The following is a 21,229-nucleotide window of genomic DNA, read 5'->3' on the forward strand; positions in this document are numbered from 1 at the left end:
AAACAACGACTGCCAAGCTGGGGCTGCTAGAGCTCAGGGGAAGAGGAGGAGAGATCTACGGAGTTCACAAAAGCAGAAGAAGCCACGATGAGAGAAAGAAAGGACCGCCCCTATACTTTTGATCCCCGACACTTCAAGGCTGGCCCTGGTGAGCACTCAGAGCAAGAGCTGGCAAAGCCACAGCTGTATCCTTTGTATGAAGTTGCATGGAGATGGCAGGGGAGAAGAAGGCCTTATTGGACCCCAGGCCAGTGAGACCACTAACAGTGCTCCCATGGACCCACATAGGAGCAAGGGGCCACAGACAACTACAATCAGCACAGGACCACTCAGAGCACACTGGAGATGGAGTATAGATCTGCAGGCAGGGCAGTTCACTGAAAAGACTCAGGCCCACACCAGAGTTTCCACCCAACCCAGGAGTACTGGACCTCACAAGACCCAGAAGTACTTAAGAGGTCAACAATTAAAACCTGAGTTGCACAAAAAGCCTCCCAGTAAATCTGCAATTTAGCTCAACCACAGGGCTCAAGTGCTGGTCCCCACAGGAAGTTCCACCATTTTAGAAGTAAGCAAATGACATCAAGTTAGTTCCAGTGCAGAGTTTAAGTGGTGGGGATAGCTAATAATCCAACACAGAATTGAAACACAAAAAACACACAGATCAGATACACATTTCTGGTATTAACCACTAAAGGCATAACACCACCAAAGAACACCTATAAAGTGTATAAGAACTGGAAGCTCCCCAGGCTCCCAAACTGGGGTGGGGGAGGGCTGATGCTCCATGTCCACATCCAGCCGAGCAAAGACCACTGAGTCACTGTTGGAAGTTCCCTGGGCTCCCAAACTGGGACAGTGGGGGGCCAAGGGCCTCAGACATGCCCCCCTGCCGCGATGTTCACATCCATACCAGTTACAACCACCAAGCTGACTCTGGTAGTGCCCTGGGCTCCTGAGCTGGGGCAGTGGGAGGGCTGAAGTCCTCAGCAACACCCTCTAGATGTCTGTATCCAGCCCAGCCCTGCCACTGGAAGTGCCCCAGGCTCTCCCGCAGGAGTGAGGGGGGTGCCATAGGCATTGATCATGCCCACCTTCCTCCTCTTCCCACCCTATCACTCTCCTCCTTCCTGTCTCCCCCTTGCCCTCGACTGCTCTGCAATGACATCTTAGAATGTAATAATAATAATAATAAATAAAATTAAGAAATATAATTTTAGTTATTTTAAAGCTAGTATCTATACACTGTGCAACACCAAAAAATCATAAAGAAGAAAATTAAAATAAGCCCATTCTTGGTGCTCAAAGATAACTGCAGTTATGCACCGTGAATATGGTTTTACCAAAGTTGGCTTCCAATGGGCTTGTGCCCCTGGGTTTCCCTCCTGCCCTCTGCTGCTGCCCCAGGAGAACATGCTCTCCAGGCTGCGTCCCTCCAGCCTGAGGACCCAGTAGAACACAAGAACTGCGGACATGAGCCCAGCCCACAGTCTGGGGCCAAGACCAGGTGACCCACATTCTGAAAAGAGAGAATTTATTGCTTTTCTAAGTTACTGTGGTTGGAGAGCTTTGGAATGTATTCTTATATACTGTTACTATGGTGACATACTAGGTACTATTATTATGGTAATACATTAGGTACTGTTACTACGGTAATATATCATCGGTGCAGTTTTTCTGAAACTCAGGTCCTGTCATCTGAGATCCTTCTTTCTTCATGTTCTCTAATTGTTTCTTGGCTCCCGTGTTTACAGATCACATATGCTGGTCTGTCTTCTTCACTCCAGTATATATTCTCGTCCCCCGGGGCTTTATTCTTGGATCTTTCCCTTCTCAGTCTTTGCTGTCTTCATAGATAATCCCATCCATTCTCGCAGCTCCTAATGAACCAATGTGCTGGTGACTTCTGAATCCATGTGCAGCCAGAGCCTTCCCTGAGCCCCAGGCCTAAACTATCTGACTCTTGGGCCCCACCCCCATGTATTAGTCTGTTGCTTTTCCTTAAAACAAAATACACAGAACTGGGTAATTTGTAAGAAAATGAAATTTATTGCTTACAGTTTCAGAGGCTGGGAAGTCCAAAGTCCAGGGAACAAATCTAGAGAAGGTCTTTGCTGGTGACTTTACAGCAATGCAGGAGTCTCACATTGCTGAAGATGGAAGAGCAAAGAGAGCTGACTAACCACTCATGTGCTCTTGTTTTAAAGCCCTCAGAACAATGCCCCTGACCACCATTATTAATCCATTCACTATGGCATGGTTTTACAATCTTATCACCTTTCCAAGTCTCACCTTTCAGTTAACAGAATAGGACTTCCCACACTCCCAACAGTTACAGTGGGAATTAAGCTTCTAACGTTTGAACTTTGGGGACACAATTCAATCAATCCCCAGCATTTTGCCCCTGGCCTTCAAAGTTCATGTTCTTCTCACAGGTAAATACATTCATTTCATCCCCAATGTCTTAACTTATTTTAGCTCAAGACATCCAAAGTCCCATCTGTGAAATCAAAACAAAAAACAAGCTATCTACTTCCAAGACATGACACTGGGACAAACATAGGGTACACATTTGCATCTGAAAAGGGAGAAATAGGCCAAAAGGAAGGGGTAACAGGTCCTAGGCAAGTCTGAAACCTGGCAGGACAGGCATTAAATCTCAAAGCTGGTGAATCATGTACCTTGACTCCATGTTCAATGTCCTCTGCTTGCTGGTATGGAGGTTGGGTCCCCAAGTCCTTCAGCAGCTCTGATTCTATGGCTTTCCTGGTCTCCTGTGATACTTCAGCTCTCATAGGCTGGCTTTGCATGCTGGTAGCTCCACAGGTGTGGGGTCTCCATGCTGATTCTGCTCTCATGGCTTCACTATGTATGGCACTGATGGGATTTCTCTGCTGCAACTCTGACCCCACATTTCTGCTCGGCATTGCTCTAGTGAAGGCTGTCTGTGGTGAATCTGTCCCCATGATAGATCTCTTCCTGGGCCCCCAGGCTTTTTCATACATCCTTTGAAATCAGAGTGGAGGCTCCCAAGCCTTCAGAACTCTGGCATTCTGAGTCAACAGACCTAACACTATATGGACACTGCCAAGGCTTCTGGCTTGTATTTTCCACAGCTGTAGGTCTAGACACACCTGGGACCAATTCAGCCACAGCTGAAGCAGCTAAATCAACTGGGGTGCTGGTGCTGCTGGAAGTGGCTTCCCGAAGTGGCCCTGGGCAGCAAGTTCATGGAGGGCATCTCAGGTCTGTTCCTTGAGACCATTCTGTCTCCCTAGTCCTTTGAACCTGAAATGGAAGCTTTGGCCCCAGAAGCTTCTGAAATGCCTTCAGGGCTTTTTCCCCTTCTCTTGATAATCCCTTTCTTTTCTACTAATCTTCTTAGTACCATTGCATTTTTCTTCTGAAAATGCTCTCTGCTTCTCTACTGCCTGGCCAGGCTGCAAATTTTTCAAATCTTTACTCTCTACTTTCCTTTTAAATTCTAGCTTTACATCATGTCTTTTCTGACATAAATCAGCATAGGCTGTTGCAAGTAGCCATACAGTTTCCTTAATGTTTAGCTGCTTAGAAATTTCTTCTGCCAAATACTCTGGGTGAGTACCTTTAAGTTCCAAATTCCGTAAAATTTGGGGGCATGAACAGAATGCAGCAAAGTTCCTTGCCAGTTCATGGTAATGGTGATCTTTGCCCCAATTTCCAATAAGTCTCTTCTTATTTCTATCTGAGACCTCAGAATGATCCTTACAGTCCATTCTTCCATAAGCATTCTGGTCAATGCCTTTTAACCAATCTCTAAAACATTTCAAACTTTCCCTGGTTTTCTTGTCTTCTAAATTCCCATCAGCAGCTGGGCTTTTTCTAGCCTTCTCCTTGACATTCTTCCAGACTCTCCTCAACGCCCAATTCCAAAACTGCTTCCACATTTTCAAGTATGTGTTGTAAGCAACACCCTATTTCTTTGCTGCCAATTTTTTTGCATTAGTCCATTTCTATTGCTTATAACAAAATACACGGAACAAATAATTTGTAAGAAAATGAAATTTATTGCTTACAGTTTCAGAGGTTGGGAAGTCCAAAGTCTGGGGAACAAATCTGGAGAGGGTCTTTGGTGGTGGCTCAAGAGCAAGGCAGGGGTCTTACATGGCAGAAGATGGCAGAGCAGGGAGAGCATGTGCCCATGGTGACAGCCACTCAGATCCTGAGCAGGCAGAATAAACTGGGGCCTGAGATGCCCCTGGTCATGGACCAATTCCCATACCAGGCACTGACCAAGGTAAAATTGGGCTAACTCAATGCAGGGCTCAAGGCATGGAGACAAGTGAAAGTCCTCAGAACCACACCCCTGACCACCACTGTTAGTCCATTCACTATGGCATGGTCCTACAGTCTAATCACCTCTTCAAGGCCCTACCATTCAATTACCATAATAGGACTTCCTACCCTCCCAACAGTTACAGTGGGAATTGGGGTTCTAATATATAAACTTTGGGGACACAATTCAATGAACCCACAGTACCCCAGATGTCCTACAAGGCTTCAAACACAACTTGCCCAAATGGGACTGATCAACTCTGAGACATCCCTGTCTCTGAGCCAGACACAGATACACACACTCACACACACGCACACATCACTTCTCTCCTACTTTCATCCTTCTCTCAATAAATGGCACCATACAGTCCCTCAGGGACAAAATGTGAGCATCTCTGTAGATCCTCCCATTCCCAAACCACTAAGTGCTCTGCACGCCACCTCCTCAGCACCGCTCAGAAATCTTCTCTGTCACCATCCTGACTGTGTTTGCCTTAGTTCAGGGCTTGTTTATTTATTTTTGCTGAATTCTTGCAACACCCTGATAAACCCCCTTGATCTTAGAGTTTCCCTTTGCAATTTCACCCTCCACACCACAGCCACAATGAACTTTGTAAATAAATATCAGTTCGTGTCACTCCTTTGATTATAATTTTTGAAGGTAACTTCCACCGGTCGAGGAAAAAAATCCAAACTGCTCAGTATGACTTAGAGTAGAGAGCCCCTATAATTTACCATTCCACCAAACACACTTTTGAGAGTAAAAGAGGGAGTTATTAAAATTACAACAGGACAACAGATGTAAACCAGGACTGTTCTTGGCAAAATAGAACGTGAGGTCACCCTGTCCACAGGCTACTGAGATCTGTTGCCTGCCTGCCACTCTTATCTTTTCTGTCCTTGTGTAGTGGTGTGGGGAAAATAGGATAATTTAGTCAGGCTCCAGCTGGGGTCTGTTTGGGGGTCGAGCAGCACATTCTTAATTCTTTGTAAACAAGTTGTGTGGGTAGAGTTAGTGCACATGTGCACCAATGTATCTTTTTAGTTAATTGCTTTTGTGTGTTCTTCAGTTCGTGAAGCAGAAGCTGGCCTGCAGAGATGGTGTGTAAAAATAGAGCATGTTTACTCTGCTGGCAGCTGCTCAGTTTCAGTTTTTCAGGTGGACTTTGCCAGTAGCAGTTGAGTTTTGGAGTTTCTCTTTGTACTGCCTAGGTGTTAGGTGTGTGTGCTGAATAAACACTATTCCTTTTTCAACGAAGGCTCCAAGGACCATTTTGTCCGGTTACCTAGCTGGTAGACCTGCATGTGAAGGGTTCGTGAATGGGCTCGAGGGGTCTGTGAGCACCAGACCCATTCCTAGCTCTACAAGTGGGAAGTTAGAAAAAGATAAGAGTGGGAAGAGGAAACTTGGTTATTTGCATGTGGGAAAACTGGTTTCGTGAGGACGAGCGTACGCACATGCGCAAAAATTGCCACCGAAGACAAAATTCAAGACAGGGACTCTGCCCACACGTTGGGCGCCATTCAGGTGGACCAATGAGCTCCCCCACCATCTAGGGCACCAATCAGCAGAGACTACACTTAGGGCTCAACCAATGACCAGAATAAACTAATCCAGCTGGGGGGACTTAAACACCTGGGGATGTAACTCCGGGGGCTCTGGAGCCACTCTCTCTCGCCGGAGCCCGCTCCATCTTCTCAGGCGTGTATTCTCGCTTTGATAACTCACTTTGCTAGATTAAACTGTCCTCTGCTTTTCACCTCTGGAATGTCTCCTCCAATTCTTTGTTCCAGACATCAAGAGCCCCGATTTAGCCAGTGGAACTCCTCAATGTCCCTTAACACTTGTTCTACACCTTCCACCCTAATTCCAGACCTGCTTCTTCCCAAAGAGGCCAGACCATTTTATGGGCTCAGCCTCTCCCCTCTGCCTAGAATAGCCTCACACGGGATCCTCCCACCTTCATCTCCCTTCTGTGGAAATCACCTATTCGTGTTTCAGACTCAGCTCAAGTCCTTTATTCCCCTTCTGCATCTATCCCCAGCAGAGCAGATTACCCCGCGATTGATGCTGCCAATGTGCCCTGGAAAATGGTAACATAGTGGACTCTGATGTGCCACCATGATCCCTTCTCAGTAATGAAAGACGCATTGACCCCAACTGCTGGGACTGTTGCTGCCACAAGGCTCTCAGGATCCCCGCTTCTCTGAATACTGCCTCAGTCAATCCAAGGTCAGACACCTGTCCCAGGAAGCCCCCACCCAGTGACCCATCAATGCAGGGGTTTAACTGTCAGCACCCTTGTCCCGGCTGAGCATCTCTGAAGTTCCTTCTTCATTCCAGAGCTCCCTGTGGATGAGGGGAGACACTGACGCCACCCCCTCTCTCTGCCCACTCCTGCTTCCTTCTCTTCCCTTTTCTCCCACAGGTGTCACTCCCACAGCTGTCACTGGAAAGCTCCTACACACTGATCTCCACTCCAGAGGACCCTCCAAAGGAAGCCCCCTGTGGAGAGTACGCTGTTGGTGTCACACACTCAGCACCAGGCACTGGGCGGGGACAGAGAGGCAGCACCACGTTACTCAATGGAAGGGGACAGGCAGAAGTTCACTCCCTAAGACAGCACAGGAGTAGGTAAGGCTCTCATTACAATTGGAGATTATTTTGTTTTTCTCCTTATTTCTGTCTATCTTACCACATTTTTGTCCTTGCTATGCCATGTGCATATTTACCTATTAACTAATTTTAATCTTCTTTTCTTCCTTCTTCTGTTCTGTCTAACATGGGACATGTTGGTGACAGATGACTTTATGATTCTGGTCAGAGAGTGTAGAATGTAAAACCAGGATCGGGATGAGAGCCGGGGCGATTCTGGACTGGGACTTGGAGGAGTGACTGAGGAGATTTTGAAGGGTCCCTCTGAGGAGGACAGGCGAGTGGGGATTTCAGCTGTGTGAAGGACACTTGAGTTATGTTAAGGCACAGCCTAACTTTTCGGGAGGGTAAATTTTGGGGGAAAGGTGTGTATGTTCATGTTGCCAGCCCGACAATGACTCTAGTGGACATTTGTTTGACTTTTTGGCTTCCCAGCATCTGAGCCCACTTCTAAGGTTGGTGGAATTTCCTAGTTTATGGCTTCTGTTTGGAAAAGAATGCCTCCCATTATAGAAGTCAGTACGCCAGATGCCTGCCTGTGAGCCTCCCCGTCAGCTCGAATGCAGACATGTGACATGCTCTGCAGATCAGATGCACCTGCCAAATCTTTGACACAGTGAAGAGGAGCCCAGGAGGAACTTTCTTTAGTAGTGATGGCAATTGCAGTGAGATGGTCTCTGGAGTACGGACAGAAGCACAGGTGCTAGCAACCAGTGTCCATGACAGCCGCATTGAAATGCAAGTAGCAGCAGCATCAGTGTCCTCACTAGCTGGTTCTGATCATGACCTGCGCAACTGTTACTGATGAGTGGTCTTCTAAACCTGAACCTGGTTTATTATTTCTCCAGAGAAACAGAACCAACAGAAAATATGTGTGTGTGTGTGTGTGTGTGTGTCTCCATACACTCATATATTTATGGAGAGAGAGGGAGCAAACATAATATTTTGAATTCTCAGGAGTTGGCACACATGGTTGTGGAGGGTTGGCAAATTGAAAATCTGCAGGATAGACCAGCAGGCTGGAGACCTATGGAAGAGTTGATGGTGTGGTTTGAGTCTAAAGCCAAGTTCCTAGCAAAATCCTTCTTACTAGGAAGAAGTCTCTTTTTTTCTATTTAGGCCTTCAACTGATTGGAAAAGGCCCACCCACACTATGTAGGGTAATCTGCTTTACTCAGTGGCTAATGATATAAATGTTCATCTCATCTAAAAAATACCTTCACAGAAACATCTAGAATATGTTTGACCAAATATGTTGTTACACTGGCCAAGACAAGTTGTCACATAAAATTCACCATCATACCTGGCTATCTAGCTTTCTAGTGATTTGGAGAGGTGCTCAATATGTGTATATATTTTTTGGCACCAGACTGATGAAACATGCCCATCACCAGGAAACAACTCAACCACAGAACTAGAAAACCATAAGGTTTTCTCCAGGTTATATCTTCTCCTCTCTGTGTATTTGCTTCTTTGGCTCCTCTCTCAGACCATGGGATGAGAAGGGGGCAGCAGGAGATGATGGACTGATGCATTCCAGCCAACCCACATGGTGACAGGGACTGGCTGTTCCTCCTTCCCAATTCCAAATACTCTGATCCAAGCAGCCATGTGAAGAGTTATGGATGTTTTATAAACATGAATCCTGGGACCCTGCCACACTGTGACTATGTGCATTACAGAGTTCCATTCCAAGAAAAGGTTAAACTATGTGAGTTGAAGAGACTTCCCAAAATGTGTCTTCTCTAAGGGCCTGGTGTTTTTAAACCACAGCATACTGGGCTCTCGAGACAATGTCTCTTTGATTCAGGATACCCTTTAACCCAAACATATCCATGGGTTGAGCCCATCTCAGTAATGTGCTGTTAACATTCCCATCTGTAATTGGAGAAGATGCAGCATCACTAATCTTGTCTGAGGATAACCAGACATAAGAAAGCAAGTGTTACAGAAGGTACAAGAATATTCCCAGGTCTGAACAAAACAATTAACCAGAAAAAAAATCTAATGACCAAATTTCCACACCTATGGACACAGGCCAGATCACCAAGGTGATGAGACATGAAGTTCCAGGGAATTTTGTCTGGAATTAGTCTCCATCCAGGTGGCTTCATTTCTAATATTTTTAAGTTTTGACCTAAGAGTTACACCTAAACCTTAGATGCTACTCTATGTCATGATTATTTGGTCCAAAGGGACCCAAAGTGGGTGAGACAATCATTATCTTTTTGTCTCTAATGAGGCTCTGAGGGAATCTAGTCCCCATGGCCAAGGAGGCTCCTGTAAACACTTGCTCTGTGATTGCCCAATGAACCACACATGTGTAAACCGTGAACCCCTGCTCCTCCTCACCCAGAACCTGCCTGTCATTCTAGGACAGTCCAGTCTCTGCTATAAAGAGAAGCACTGGGCAGTTGTGCAGAGGTGAGAACATCTTGACAGCAGGAGCACCAACCTCCTCCAGGTGAGGTGCAGCCACGGAGACATCGATACTTGTCTATTAAGATGTGGTGTTCTTTTAGAAACCTCCTTTCCTACAACTTCCAGATACAGGTAGTCATAGAAAAAGCCCTAAATGTATAAGTGGTCGATTGAGATGAACCCAGTAATAACCAACTGTTTTCTTGTCTCTTTATAAGTTACTAATGTGTTGGGTGTGGGGGGAGTGGGGTACTGATAAATGTAAGCAGAGACACACATAGTAGAGTCAGGCTGTGTATATGTCTGTGAGTTTTTCAACATTAAATATAGAAAATAAGAATCAATGAGTCCAGCAAGAAAAGCATTAGAACTGAGCATTAGAATCTGGAAGTGCAGGTGGAGTGGGCACATCCTGTTTCAGCAGCTCTATAAAGTTATTTGCATGCTTGGTCCTGCCTGGAGCCTGATGGCATCTTAACCATCCATGTCTAGGCTTCTGAATTTGCTGCCTTCTGTTCCGCCAGCTCAGAGCCATGAAAGGGCCAAACCAGTCGAGCATCTTCGAGTTCCTCCTCCTGGGACTCTCCAGGCAGCTCCAGCTGCAGCAGCTCCTCTTCGTGCTCTTCCTGAGCATGTACCTGGTCACAGTCCTGGGAAACCTGCTCATCATCCTGGCCATCAGCACCGACTCCCTCCTGCACACCCCTATGTACTTTTTCCTCAGCAACCTGTCCGTTGTGGACGTCTGCTTCTCCTCAACCACCGTCCCCAAGATGCTGACCAATCACATACTTGGCAGTCACAGCATCTCCTTCTCTGGGTGTCTCATGCAGATGTATTTTGTGTTTGTCTTTGTGGGCATGGACAGTTTCCTCCTGGCTATGATGGCCTATGACCACTTTGTCACCATATGCCACCCCTTACATTACAGAACAAAGATGACCGATCAGCTCTGTGCCTTACTGGTCGCTGGATCGTGAATCATTGCCAATCTGGTTGCCCTTCACACACCCTGCTGATGACTCAACTCTCCTCTGTGCAGACAACGTGGTCCCCCACTTCTTCTGTGATGTGAATCCCCTCCTTAAACTCTCCTGCTCAGACACACAGCTCCATGAGCTCATGATTCTTACTGAGGCTGCCCTGATCATGATCACCCCGTTTGTTTGCATCCTGGCTTCCTATGTGCACATCACCTGTGCTGTCCTGAGGGTCCCATCCACAAGGGGAAGGTGGAAAGCCTTCTCCACCTGTGGCTCCCACCTGGCTGTGGTTTCCCTCTTCTATGGCACCACCATCACTGTCTATTTCAACCCTTCATCCTCATACTCAGCTGAGAAAGACACTGCGGCTACCATGATGAATAGACAGTGGTGACCCCCATGCTAAACCCCTTCATCTACAGCCTGAGGAACAGGGACTTGAAAGGGGCTCTAAGAACAATGGTTAACAGGAAGACATGTTCATCCTGATAAAAGCAACATGGGCCTATCCATCATTCCCAGGTATGGTAACCTTTGCTGACTCTGAAATGTAGCAATCTGTATGTCACAGTCTCATCGAGGAAGTTAGAATAAATACCTTCAGTAGATACTTATCAGTGACCTCTGACTTAATATAACCCTGCTCTCTTAAATAGGTATTTGTTTCTAAATACTACATTTTAAATTCTTTTACATAACAGTTGAGTTTTTCCTTTCTACATGATCACATAGAAAGGCTACATGTTACAAATATTTTTGCACTTTCCTTTTGGAAATGCTCTCAGAATCCACAGCAGTGGCTTCCAATCCTGGTTGCTTGTTAGTATTACTTGGGAAGCATTGAAAATGCTTACACTGTTGCTTGAGTAGTCCTCAGCCAGTTAAATCAGAATCTCTGGGTGGGACCTGGGCATTGGGATTTTTTCCTTTTTAAGTTACCCAGGTAGTTCTAACATCCTTTCTAACAGTCACGCTGCTTTGAATATCCTTTGTCATTGCTCATCATGAAGAATGAGCCTGAAAATCCTCAGAGTAAATATGAGTTCTAATGTGGGTAAAACAAGAAAAGGTGAAATAGCCACTGGACCAGAAGCCTGGTCCTTTTGCCGTAATTTAATTTCCTGGGCCTCACCTGGAATCTCAAGAATGCTTCATAATTTTTTGTGTCTCATCATCCAATTTGACTGCCTTACGTCATGGAGGCCTATTTAGTGTTAGGTTTGCCTTTGATTCTGAAGACACAGATTAACATTTACTGTTCTGTCTGTGCAGGATGCTTTGCCTGTCCTCTCCCTGGATAGTAAACCCTCCCTGAGCCTTCAAGAGCCATAGAGCTGCAATGCCTCCTGCTCTATGATGACTTTGCTGATTCCTGTATGTTGAGACCAGCATTCCCACTCCTTGGTTCCACAGAAAACTCCTCTTTGAGTTACTATACATGTGACGCCATCTAGTCTGCTTATTGCTCCTTCCTCTCCCTACTCCTTTATCCTCAAGGCACGCGGGACTCTCAGATGTACACTGTGGGACTTTCAGACATACACTGTGAACTTTGGACGCCCTGTGCAGAGCTTGGCTCCTGACACAAATGACTTACACAACCTACTTGTACTGAATTAAGTGAACAAATGAACATCGGCTTAACCTCCCATTTGACATACTTAAATGGGCAAGAGGCTTTAGAAGTTATATTTTGGGAATCACAATGCAATATTTACACACTGTAAAAGATTTTTTAAAATAAGGAAGAAAATTAGAATAACCTGTAAAAACACTGTTAAAAATATGTGAAAATAATTTTAACCAAAGTTGACCTCAGGGTATCTTTACAATTTTGCATCCTGATTTTCCCAGTTACCATTTCCCATAATCAAATACCCTAGAAATGTGATATTGATGGTTTTATGGTATTTCATAATATGGGTGTATTATAATTTATTTGGTTAATCCCAACTTTGAGCAGATTAAATTCCCAAGTGTAAACTACATTGCAGCAGACATCAGTCTCACACAACTTTATCTGCTTCTATTCACATTTCCAGATGACCAGCATGAACCACTTTGACAGCAGGGGGAAGAATTGGGTCATATTTCTTTATTCAGGTATTTCCACCCAGACCCACTGGCCTTTATTATCATGGAGTTCCCACATCTTCGCTTGCTGACAAAGGATCTCAAACCTCACCCATCCAATGGAGTCAGCCATGCCCAAGGTTCATGAGTGTCATATGTTCTCCTGGGGATTGTGCATGTTCTACCCTTAGTAGTCCCTTTAATCCTTTCTTTGCTTAAATTCTAATTGTTCAATAATAAAATTCAGTACCTGGGCTTTCTTGTGGTTTAAACTTGTCAGGTAAGTATCTGTCCATTCTCTCCAGTGCTATCTGAGTTGTGTGACTTAAGAAATGGGTTCTAAGGCTGGCCAGTTAGCTCAGTTGGTTGGAGTGTGGTGCTGATAACACCAAGGCCCAGGGCTCTATCCCTGTACCAGCCAACGACCAAAAAAAAAAAAAATAGAAATGGGTTCTAAGTGTCAGGGTTTTCTTTTAATATCTTTCCTGCTGTATCTATTTCTGATAGAGAGAAAAAAATAGAGTCCAGACCCTCTCTTGGAAAGAAGAGTCTGCCTCCACCTTACACTCATTCTTAAAAAAAAAACTTTTCCTGATTATTCATCCTTTTTATAGAAATTTTTAGAAAATGCAGAAAATTATAAAGAAGAAAGTCTAGGCTGGCCGATTTGCTCAGTTGGTTAAAGTGCAGCCTTATAACACCAAGGTCACGGGTTTGGATCCCCATATTGGCCAGCCACCAAAAAAAAAAAAGTCGAAACTTCTAATAAACCCATAATTCAATAAAATCTCTATCAATAGCTTTTGTATTTCTATTGTCTTTTTTCTTTGCACATATAATCAATATATTTGTATTTATACATTTGCAAACTTAGTTTATATTCTATGTAAAATTTTCTGCTTTGGGGGGTTTAATGTTCATTTTGTAAGATTTTACCTCTGTTATTAAAAGTTCTACAAAACCCATTTTTAAAAATACTATAATGGAGCTTTTAAAGATCTGAGTAATCATACATGGTCATTGTAGAAAATTTGAGGGAAGAAACAAGAATTATAGAGAACTGAAGATCACACATAGGCACAATATCAAGATATTATCTCCACAACTTTCTGCATTTTAAAACTTCTTTTAAAAAAATGATGTCATTCAATAAACTTATTTAACATTTGTGGTGAATATGGAGATGTGCCACCCAATCCCCCCCTGCAGGAAGGTATTGTTGTCTTTGGTGTCTGCAGATAATCTCTCATTGGCAGCTTCTTCTGGGATGGCCTCACAGCGGAGAGGGGACTCACTGGAGTTCATGCCACTCTCAGGGGGAAAACATCCATTGACTGATCCAGGGAGGAATAAAGGCCCTGACATTTCAGCCTGGCCCAGGACAATTCTCATGGAGCATATACTCTCCAGAACTCCCATGGTTGCATCCCATGCCACTTTTCCCACTGCCCAATCTCACTTCCGTGTCCTTGTCCCCCATCCTCCCAGGTGTTGATGGCTATTAAATATCTCATATCCCAAACTCTGCCTTAGCATGTGCTTCTGGAGAGCCCAATCCAAGACAACATTTTGATAATAGTAACAACAGCATTATGGCAATGAAAAGTAACAGTTACACCATGTTGCCTGAAAATACTAGTGTCTAGTCCATTTGCCACATTAGCAACCATTCATTGAAAACATCACTTAATATTTTATTTGGCAAGAAAATTTTTGTAAAAGGCAACGATGCTATCCAGTCATTTTGTTTGATTTTCTCTGTGCACTGGCATTGTTACCATTAGTTTCTTTTTAAGACTCATTACTCCACTAGCTTCTTCATCACCATTCTCTGCTTGTTTCCTGTCTCCTTGCACTGTTTGTCACCTTCTCCTCTTCTGTCACCCCCTATGTTCCTCCTGGGTTCTTGGATTTCTTCCTTCTCACTTTATACTCTCCCCCAGACCAATTACATCTACTTTCATGTCTAAATAAATCTGTATACTGGTGACTTCTGAATCCATATCTGTCAGACCTCCTATTAACCTGTAGGCCCATAATGTTCCACTCCTAGACCCCTTTACCTGGATGTCTTACATGGGTTCACACTCAACATTTCCTAAATGGAACCCATCACCTCCCCAGGGCCACCATCAGCACCACGGCCCACTCCAACATGCGCAAACACACCATATACTTCTCTCCTGGCTATGTTGCCTATTTCAATGAATGGTTTCACCAAGTTGCAATTCCCCTCCCCTCTCCCTCATTCCATATGACCAATAAGTCACTAAGTGCTCTGCATTCTACCACCTTATCATTCCTCAAAATTATTCCCTCTGTAGTGAATAGAATTGTATTCCCCAAAAATATATGTTCAAGTCCTTACTCCCAGTACCTATGAATGTGACATTATTTAGAATAGGGTCTTTGCAGGTGTAATCAAGACGAGGTCATATGGGATAAGGAGGGCCCTACTAAAATGACTGCTGTCTTTATAAGAACAGGGAAATTTGGACACATAGACACATAGGAGAATGCCATGCAAAGACACGAAGACACAGAAGACACCCTGGGAGAATGACATGTGAAGATGGTGGCAGAGACTGAGGTGATGCCTCTACAAGCCAAGGATCAGAGGGTTCCTGACAGCCACAAGAAGCTAAAAGAGATACACTGAACAGATTCTCTCTCAGAGCCTTCAGAAGGAACCAACCTTGCTGACACCTTGATTCCAGACTTCTAGCCTCCAGAACAATGAGCCAATACATTTCCGTTTTTTAAAGTCATCTACTTTGTTATGGCAGGCATAGGAAGCTAATATTTTGTTTAGTACTTTGTTATGACAGACATAGGAAACTAATACATCCTCCCAATAGAATTGCTTGCCTTGTCTTCCCATGTGTCCTGCACAGCCTGCTAGGGCTGTTGTTTGCATTCTTCTTAGATCTTCCATCATGAGCTTATAAGGCCCTTGAAAGAAGAACTAGGTCATTATTCACATTTGTACACTCAAGTGTTAAGCACTGGATCTGGCTCATGTAAAGTGTATAATGTTTCATCAATAATGAATAAATAGCAGGAGTCAGTACCCTCAGGCCATTATCTTGTGGTTTTCTCCTTGTCTCCCTCACCCCCAACTAGGCTTTGGCTTCATGAGTTCGGGGACTCAGTCTCATCAGCAGTATCTGGAATGTACTACTGCTCAACAATTACCAGTTGCCTGAATGAATGATTATATGAATGAATCAATATGATGGGGTACTCAGGGGCAGAGAAAGATGAAAAATCTTCTTAGAGGAGGTGATGGACTTGGCTTAGCTCTCTATCACCTTGTACCACAACTGCTATGCCATATAAAGCCTGAGGCAAAAAGAAAAATGTGTACTCCCACACATATGATCTAATATTTTTTTTTTATTTCTTTTCCCCCAGGACATTTAAAGGAGTTGAAAAATACTAAAAAACTAAAAAGTACGTATATTAAAACTCGATTATTTTTTTTAATTAATTTTTTTTTAAATTTTATTTTGTCGATATACATTGTGGCTGATTATTGCTCCCCATCACCAAAACCTCCCTCCCTTCTCCCTCCCCCCTCCCCCCCAACAATGTCCTTTCTGTTTGCTTGTCGTATCAACTTCAAGTAATTGTGGTTGTTATATCTCCCCCCCCCCCCGGATTTGTGTGTGTGTGTGTGAATTTATATATTAATTTTTAGCTCCCACCAATAAGTGAGAACATGTGGTATTTCTCTTTCTGTGCCTGACTTGTTTCACTTAATATAATTCTCTCAAGGTCCATCCATGTTGTTGCAAATGGCAATATTTCATTTGTTTTTATAGCTGAGTAGTATTCCATTGTGTAGATGTACCACATTTTCCGTATCCACTCATCTGATGATGGACATTTGGGCTGGTTCCAACTCTTGGCTATTGTAAAGAGTGCTGCGATGAACATTGGGGAACAGGTATACCTTCGACTTGATGATTTCCATTCCTCTGGGTATATTCCCAACAGTGGGATAGCTGGGTCATATGGTAGATCTATGTGCAATTGTTTCAGGAACCTCCATACCATTTTCCATAGAGGCTGCACCATTTTGCAGTCCCACCAACAATGTATGAGAGTTCCTTTTTCTCCACAACCTCGCCAGCATTTATTGTTCAGGGTCTTTTGGATTTTATTTTTTTATTTTATTTTTTTTTTCTTTTTAAAAAGATGACCGGTAAGGGGATCTCAACCCTTGGCTTGGTGTTGTCATCACCACGCTCAGCCAGTGAGCAAACTGGCCATCCCTATATAGGATCCGAACCCGTGGCCTTGGTGTTATCAGCACCGCACTCTACTGAGTGAGCCACGGGCCGGCCCGGGTCTTTTGGATTTTAGCCATCCTAACTGGGGTGAGATGGTATCTCAGTGTGGTTTTGATTTGCATTTCCCGGATGCTGAGTGATGTTCAGTATTTTTTCATATGTCTGTTGGCCATTTGTATATCTTCCTTAGAGAAATGCCTACTTAGCTCTTTTGCCCATTTTTTAATTGGGTTGCTTGTTTTCTTCTTGTAAAGTTGTTTGAGTTCCTTATATATTCTGGATATTAATCCTTTGTCAGATGTATATTTTGCAAATATTTTCTCCCACTCTGTTGGTTGTCTTTTAACTCTGTTAATTGTTTCTTTTGCTGTGCAGAAGCTTTTTAGTTTGATATAATCCCATTTGTTTATTTTTCCTTTGGTTGCCCGTGCTTTTGGGGTCGTATTCATGAAGTCTGTGTCCAGTCCTATTTCCTGAAGTGTTTCTCCTATGTTTTCTTTAAGAAGTTTTATTGTTTCAGGGTGTATATTTAAATCCTTAATCCATTTTGAGTTGATTTTAGTATACAGTGAGAGGTATGGGTCTAGTTTCATTCTCCTGCATATGGATATCCAGTTATCCGAGCACCATTTGCTGAAGAGGCAGTCCCTTCCCCAGTGAATAGGCTTGGTGCCTTTGTCAAAGATCAGATGGAAGTAAGTGTGTGGGTTGACTTCTGGATTCTCTATTCTATTCCATTGGTCAGTGTGTCTGTTTTTATGCCAGTACCATACTGTTTTGGTTATTATAGCTTTGTAGTATAGCTTAAAGTCAGGTAATGTTATGCCTCCAGCTTTATTTTTTTTGCTCAGCATTGCTTTGGCTATGCGTGGTCTTTTATTGTTCCATATAAATGTCTGGAGAGTTTTTTCCATCCTGAGAAAAATGTCTTTGGAATTTTGATGGGGATTGCATTGAATTTGTATATAACTTTGGGTAGTATGGACATTTTCACTATGTTGATTCTTCCAATCCAAGAGCATGGGATATCTTTCCATCTTCTTGTATCCTCTCTAATTTCTCTCAGCAGTGGTTCGTAGTTCTCATTATAGAGATTTTTCACCTCCTTGGTTAACTCAATTCCTAAGTATTTTATTTTTTTGGTAGCTATTGTAAATGGGCAGGCTTTCTTCATTTCTCATTCTGCATGTTCACTATTGGAGAAGAGAAATGCTACTCATTTTTGTGTGTTGATTTTGTATCCTGCTACTGTGCTGAAATCATTTATCAATTCCAACAGTTTTTTTGTAGAGGTTTTAGGCTGTTCGATATATAGGATCATGTCATCTGCAAACAGGGACAGTCTGACTTCATCTTTTCCAATCTGGATGCCCTTTATTTCCTTCTCTTCTCTGATTGCTCTGGCTAGTACTTCCAACACTATGTTGAATAGGAGTGGTGAGAGTGGGCATCCTTGTCTAGTTCCTGTTCTTAAAGGAAAGGCTTTCAGCTTTTCCCCATTCAGGATGATATTGGCAGTGGGTTTGTCAGATATGGCTTTAATTATGTTGAGATTCTTTCCCTCTATACCTAACTTATAGAGGGTCTTTGTCATGAATGAGTGCTGAACTTTGTCAAATGCTTTTTCAGCATCTATAGAGATGATTAATATGGTGTATCACATTTATTGATTTGCTTATGTTGAACCAACCTTGCATCCCTGGGATGAATCCCACTTGATCGTGGTGAATAATTTTACGTATGTGTTGCTGTATTCTGTTTGCTAGGATTTTACTGAGGATTTTTGCATCTATATTCATCAAGGATATCGGCCTGTAGTTTTCTTTTTTGGTGATATCTTTACCTGGTTTTGGTATCAGGATGATGTTTGCTTCATAGAATGAGTTTGGGAGATTTGCGTCCGTTTCAATCTTTTGGAATAGTTTGTAAAGAATCGGTGTCAATTCCTCTTTGAATGTTTGGTAAAATTCTGCTGTGAATCCATCTGGTCCTGCGCTTTTCTTTGTTGGGAGCCTTCTGATAACCTCTTCAATCTCCTTTATTGTTATTGGTCTGTTCAAATTTTCTACATCTTCATGGTTCAGTTTTGGGAGCTTGTGTGTGTCCAGAAATTTATCCATTTCCTCCAGATTTTCAAACTTGTTGGTGTATAGTTGTTTATAGTAGTCTCGAATGATTCCTTGTATTTCAGATGAATCAGTTGTAATATCACCTTTTTCATTTCTAATTTTTGTTATTTGAGTCTTCTCTCTTCTTTTTTTTGTTAGCCATGCTAATGGTTTGTCAATTTTATTTATCTTTTCAAAAAACCAACTTTGTGATTCATTGATCTTTTGAATTGTTTTTTGGTTTTCAATTTCATTCAGTTCTGCTCTGATCTTAATGATTTCTTTCCATCTGCTAACTTTAGGTTTGGATTGTTCTTGTTTTTCTAGTTCGTTAAGGTGAAGTGTTAGGTTGTTCACTTGTCATCTTTCCATTTTTCTGAAGTGAGCATTTAATGCAATAAATTTCCCCCTTAATACTGCTTTTGCAGTATCCCACAGGTTTTGATATGATGTATCATTGTTTTCATTAGTTTCAATAAATTTTTTGATTTCCTGCTTGATTTCTTCTTGGACCCATATGTCATTAAGTAGAATGCTGTTTAATTTCCATGTGTTTGTATAGTTTCCAGAGTTTCGTTTGTTATTAATTTCTAGTTTTAATCCATTGTGGTCTGAGAAGATAGGTGGGATAATTCCAGTTTTTTTGAATGTATTGAGACTTGATTTGTGACCTAATATGTGATCTATCCTGGAGAATGATCCATGTGCTGATGAGAAGAATGAATATTCTGAAGTTGTTGGATGGAATGTTCTGTAGATATCTGCCAATTCCAATTGGTCTAGAGTCTTGTTTGGATCTTGTGTTTCTCTACTGATTCTTTGCCTAGATGATCTGTCTAATATTGACAGTGGGGTGTTCAGGTCCCCTGCTATTATGGTATTAGTGTCTATTTCCTTCTTTAGGTCTAATAGAGTTTGTTTTATAAATCTGGCTGCTCCAACATTGGGTGCGTACATATTTATGATTGTCATGTCTTCTTGATGGATCAGTCCTTTTATCATTAAGTAGTGTCCCTCATTGTCTCTTTTTATGGTTTTTAGTTTAAAGTCTATTTTGTCAGATATAAGAATAGCTACTCCAGCTCGTTTTTCTTTTCTGTTTGCATGGTAAATCTTTTTCCATCCTTTCACTCTTAGTCTATGTGAATCTTTATGGGTGAGGTGGGTCTCTTGTAGGCAGCATATAGTTGGGTCCTCCTTTTTGATCCAGTCAGCCAGTCTGTGTCTTTTGATTGGAGAATTTAAGCCTTTTACATTAAGAGTTGTTATTGAAAGGTGTTGATTTATTCCTAGCATTTTATTGGTTGTTTGGTTGTCTTAGGTGTCTTTTGTTCCTTGCTTTCTGATTTACTGTTTGGTTTCTGTGTTTGTTGGTTCCTTAGGTTGTAGATAGCGTTTTTGTTTGCTTGTTTTCTCTTCATGAATGCCATTTTTATTACACTAGTGGGTTTTGATTTTTCTTGGGTTTTTATGGCAGTGGTAGTTATTTTCAGGAACCAAACCCAGTACTCCCTTGAGGATTTCTTGTAAGGGTGGTCATGTGGTAGTGAACTCCCACAGTTTTTGTTTGTCTGAGAAATATACTATTTGCCCTTCATTTCGGAAGGATAGCCTTGCAGGGCAGAGTATTCTTGGCTGGCAATCTTTGTCTTTTAGTATTTTGAATATATCATCCCATTCCTTTCTAGCTTTTAGGGTTTGTGATGAAAAATCTGATGTTAACCTGATTGGGGCTCCCTTATAGGTGATTTGATGCTTCTCTCTTGCAGCTTTTAAGATTCTCTCTTTGTCTCTGAGTTTTGCCAATTTGACTATAACATGTCTTGGAGAAGGCCTTTTGGGGTTGAATACGTTTGGAGATCGTTGAGCTTCCTGGATCTGAAGATCTGTGATTTTTCCTATACCTGGGAAGTTTTCTGCCACTATTTTGTTGAATATGTTTTCAATGGAATCTCCATTTTCCTCCCCTTCTGGAATACCCATGACTCGGATATTTGAGCGCTTAAGGTTGTCTGATATCTCTCTCAGATTTTCTTCAATGTCCTTGATTCTTTTTTCTTTCTTTTTGTCTGCTTGTGTTATTTCAAACAGCCCATCTTCAAGTTCAGAGGTTCTCTCTTCAACTTCGACAAGCCTGCTGGGTAAACTCTCCGTTGTGTTTTTTATTTCGCTGAATAACTTCTTCAGTTCAGCAAGTTCTGCTACATTTTTTTTCAGGACATTGATTTCCTTGTACATTTCCTCTTTCAGATCCTGTATACTTTTCCTCATTTCATCATGATTTCTAGCTGAGTTTTCTTGTATCTCATTCAGTTTCCTTAGAATTATCACTCGAAATTCCTTGTCAGTCATTTCAAGGGCTTCTTGTTTTATAGGATC

At 42.6% G+C, this 21,229-nt stretch overlaps 1 pseudogene; it reads left to right on the forward strand.

The window, feature by feature from the left end:
- Nucleotides 1-9,924: 9,924 nt before the first annotated feature.
- LOC134380988 (olfactory receptor 1F1-like) lies at nt 9,925-10,863 on the forward strand (annotated as a pseudogene).
- Nucleotides 10,864-21,229: the final 10,366 nt, after the last annotated feature.

Source organism: Cynocephalus volans, chromosome 6 (assembly GCF_027409185.1).
Source record: "Cynocephalus volans isolate mCynVol1 chromosome 6, mCynVol1.pri, whole genome shotgun sequence".
Taxonomy (NCBI): domain Eukaryota; kingdom Metazoa; phylum Chordata; class Mammalia; order Dermoptera; family Cynocephalidae; genus Cynocephalus; species Cynocephalus volans.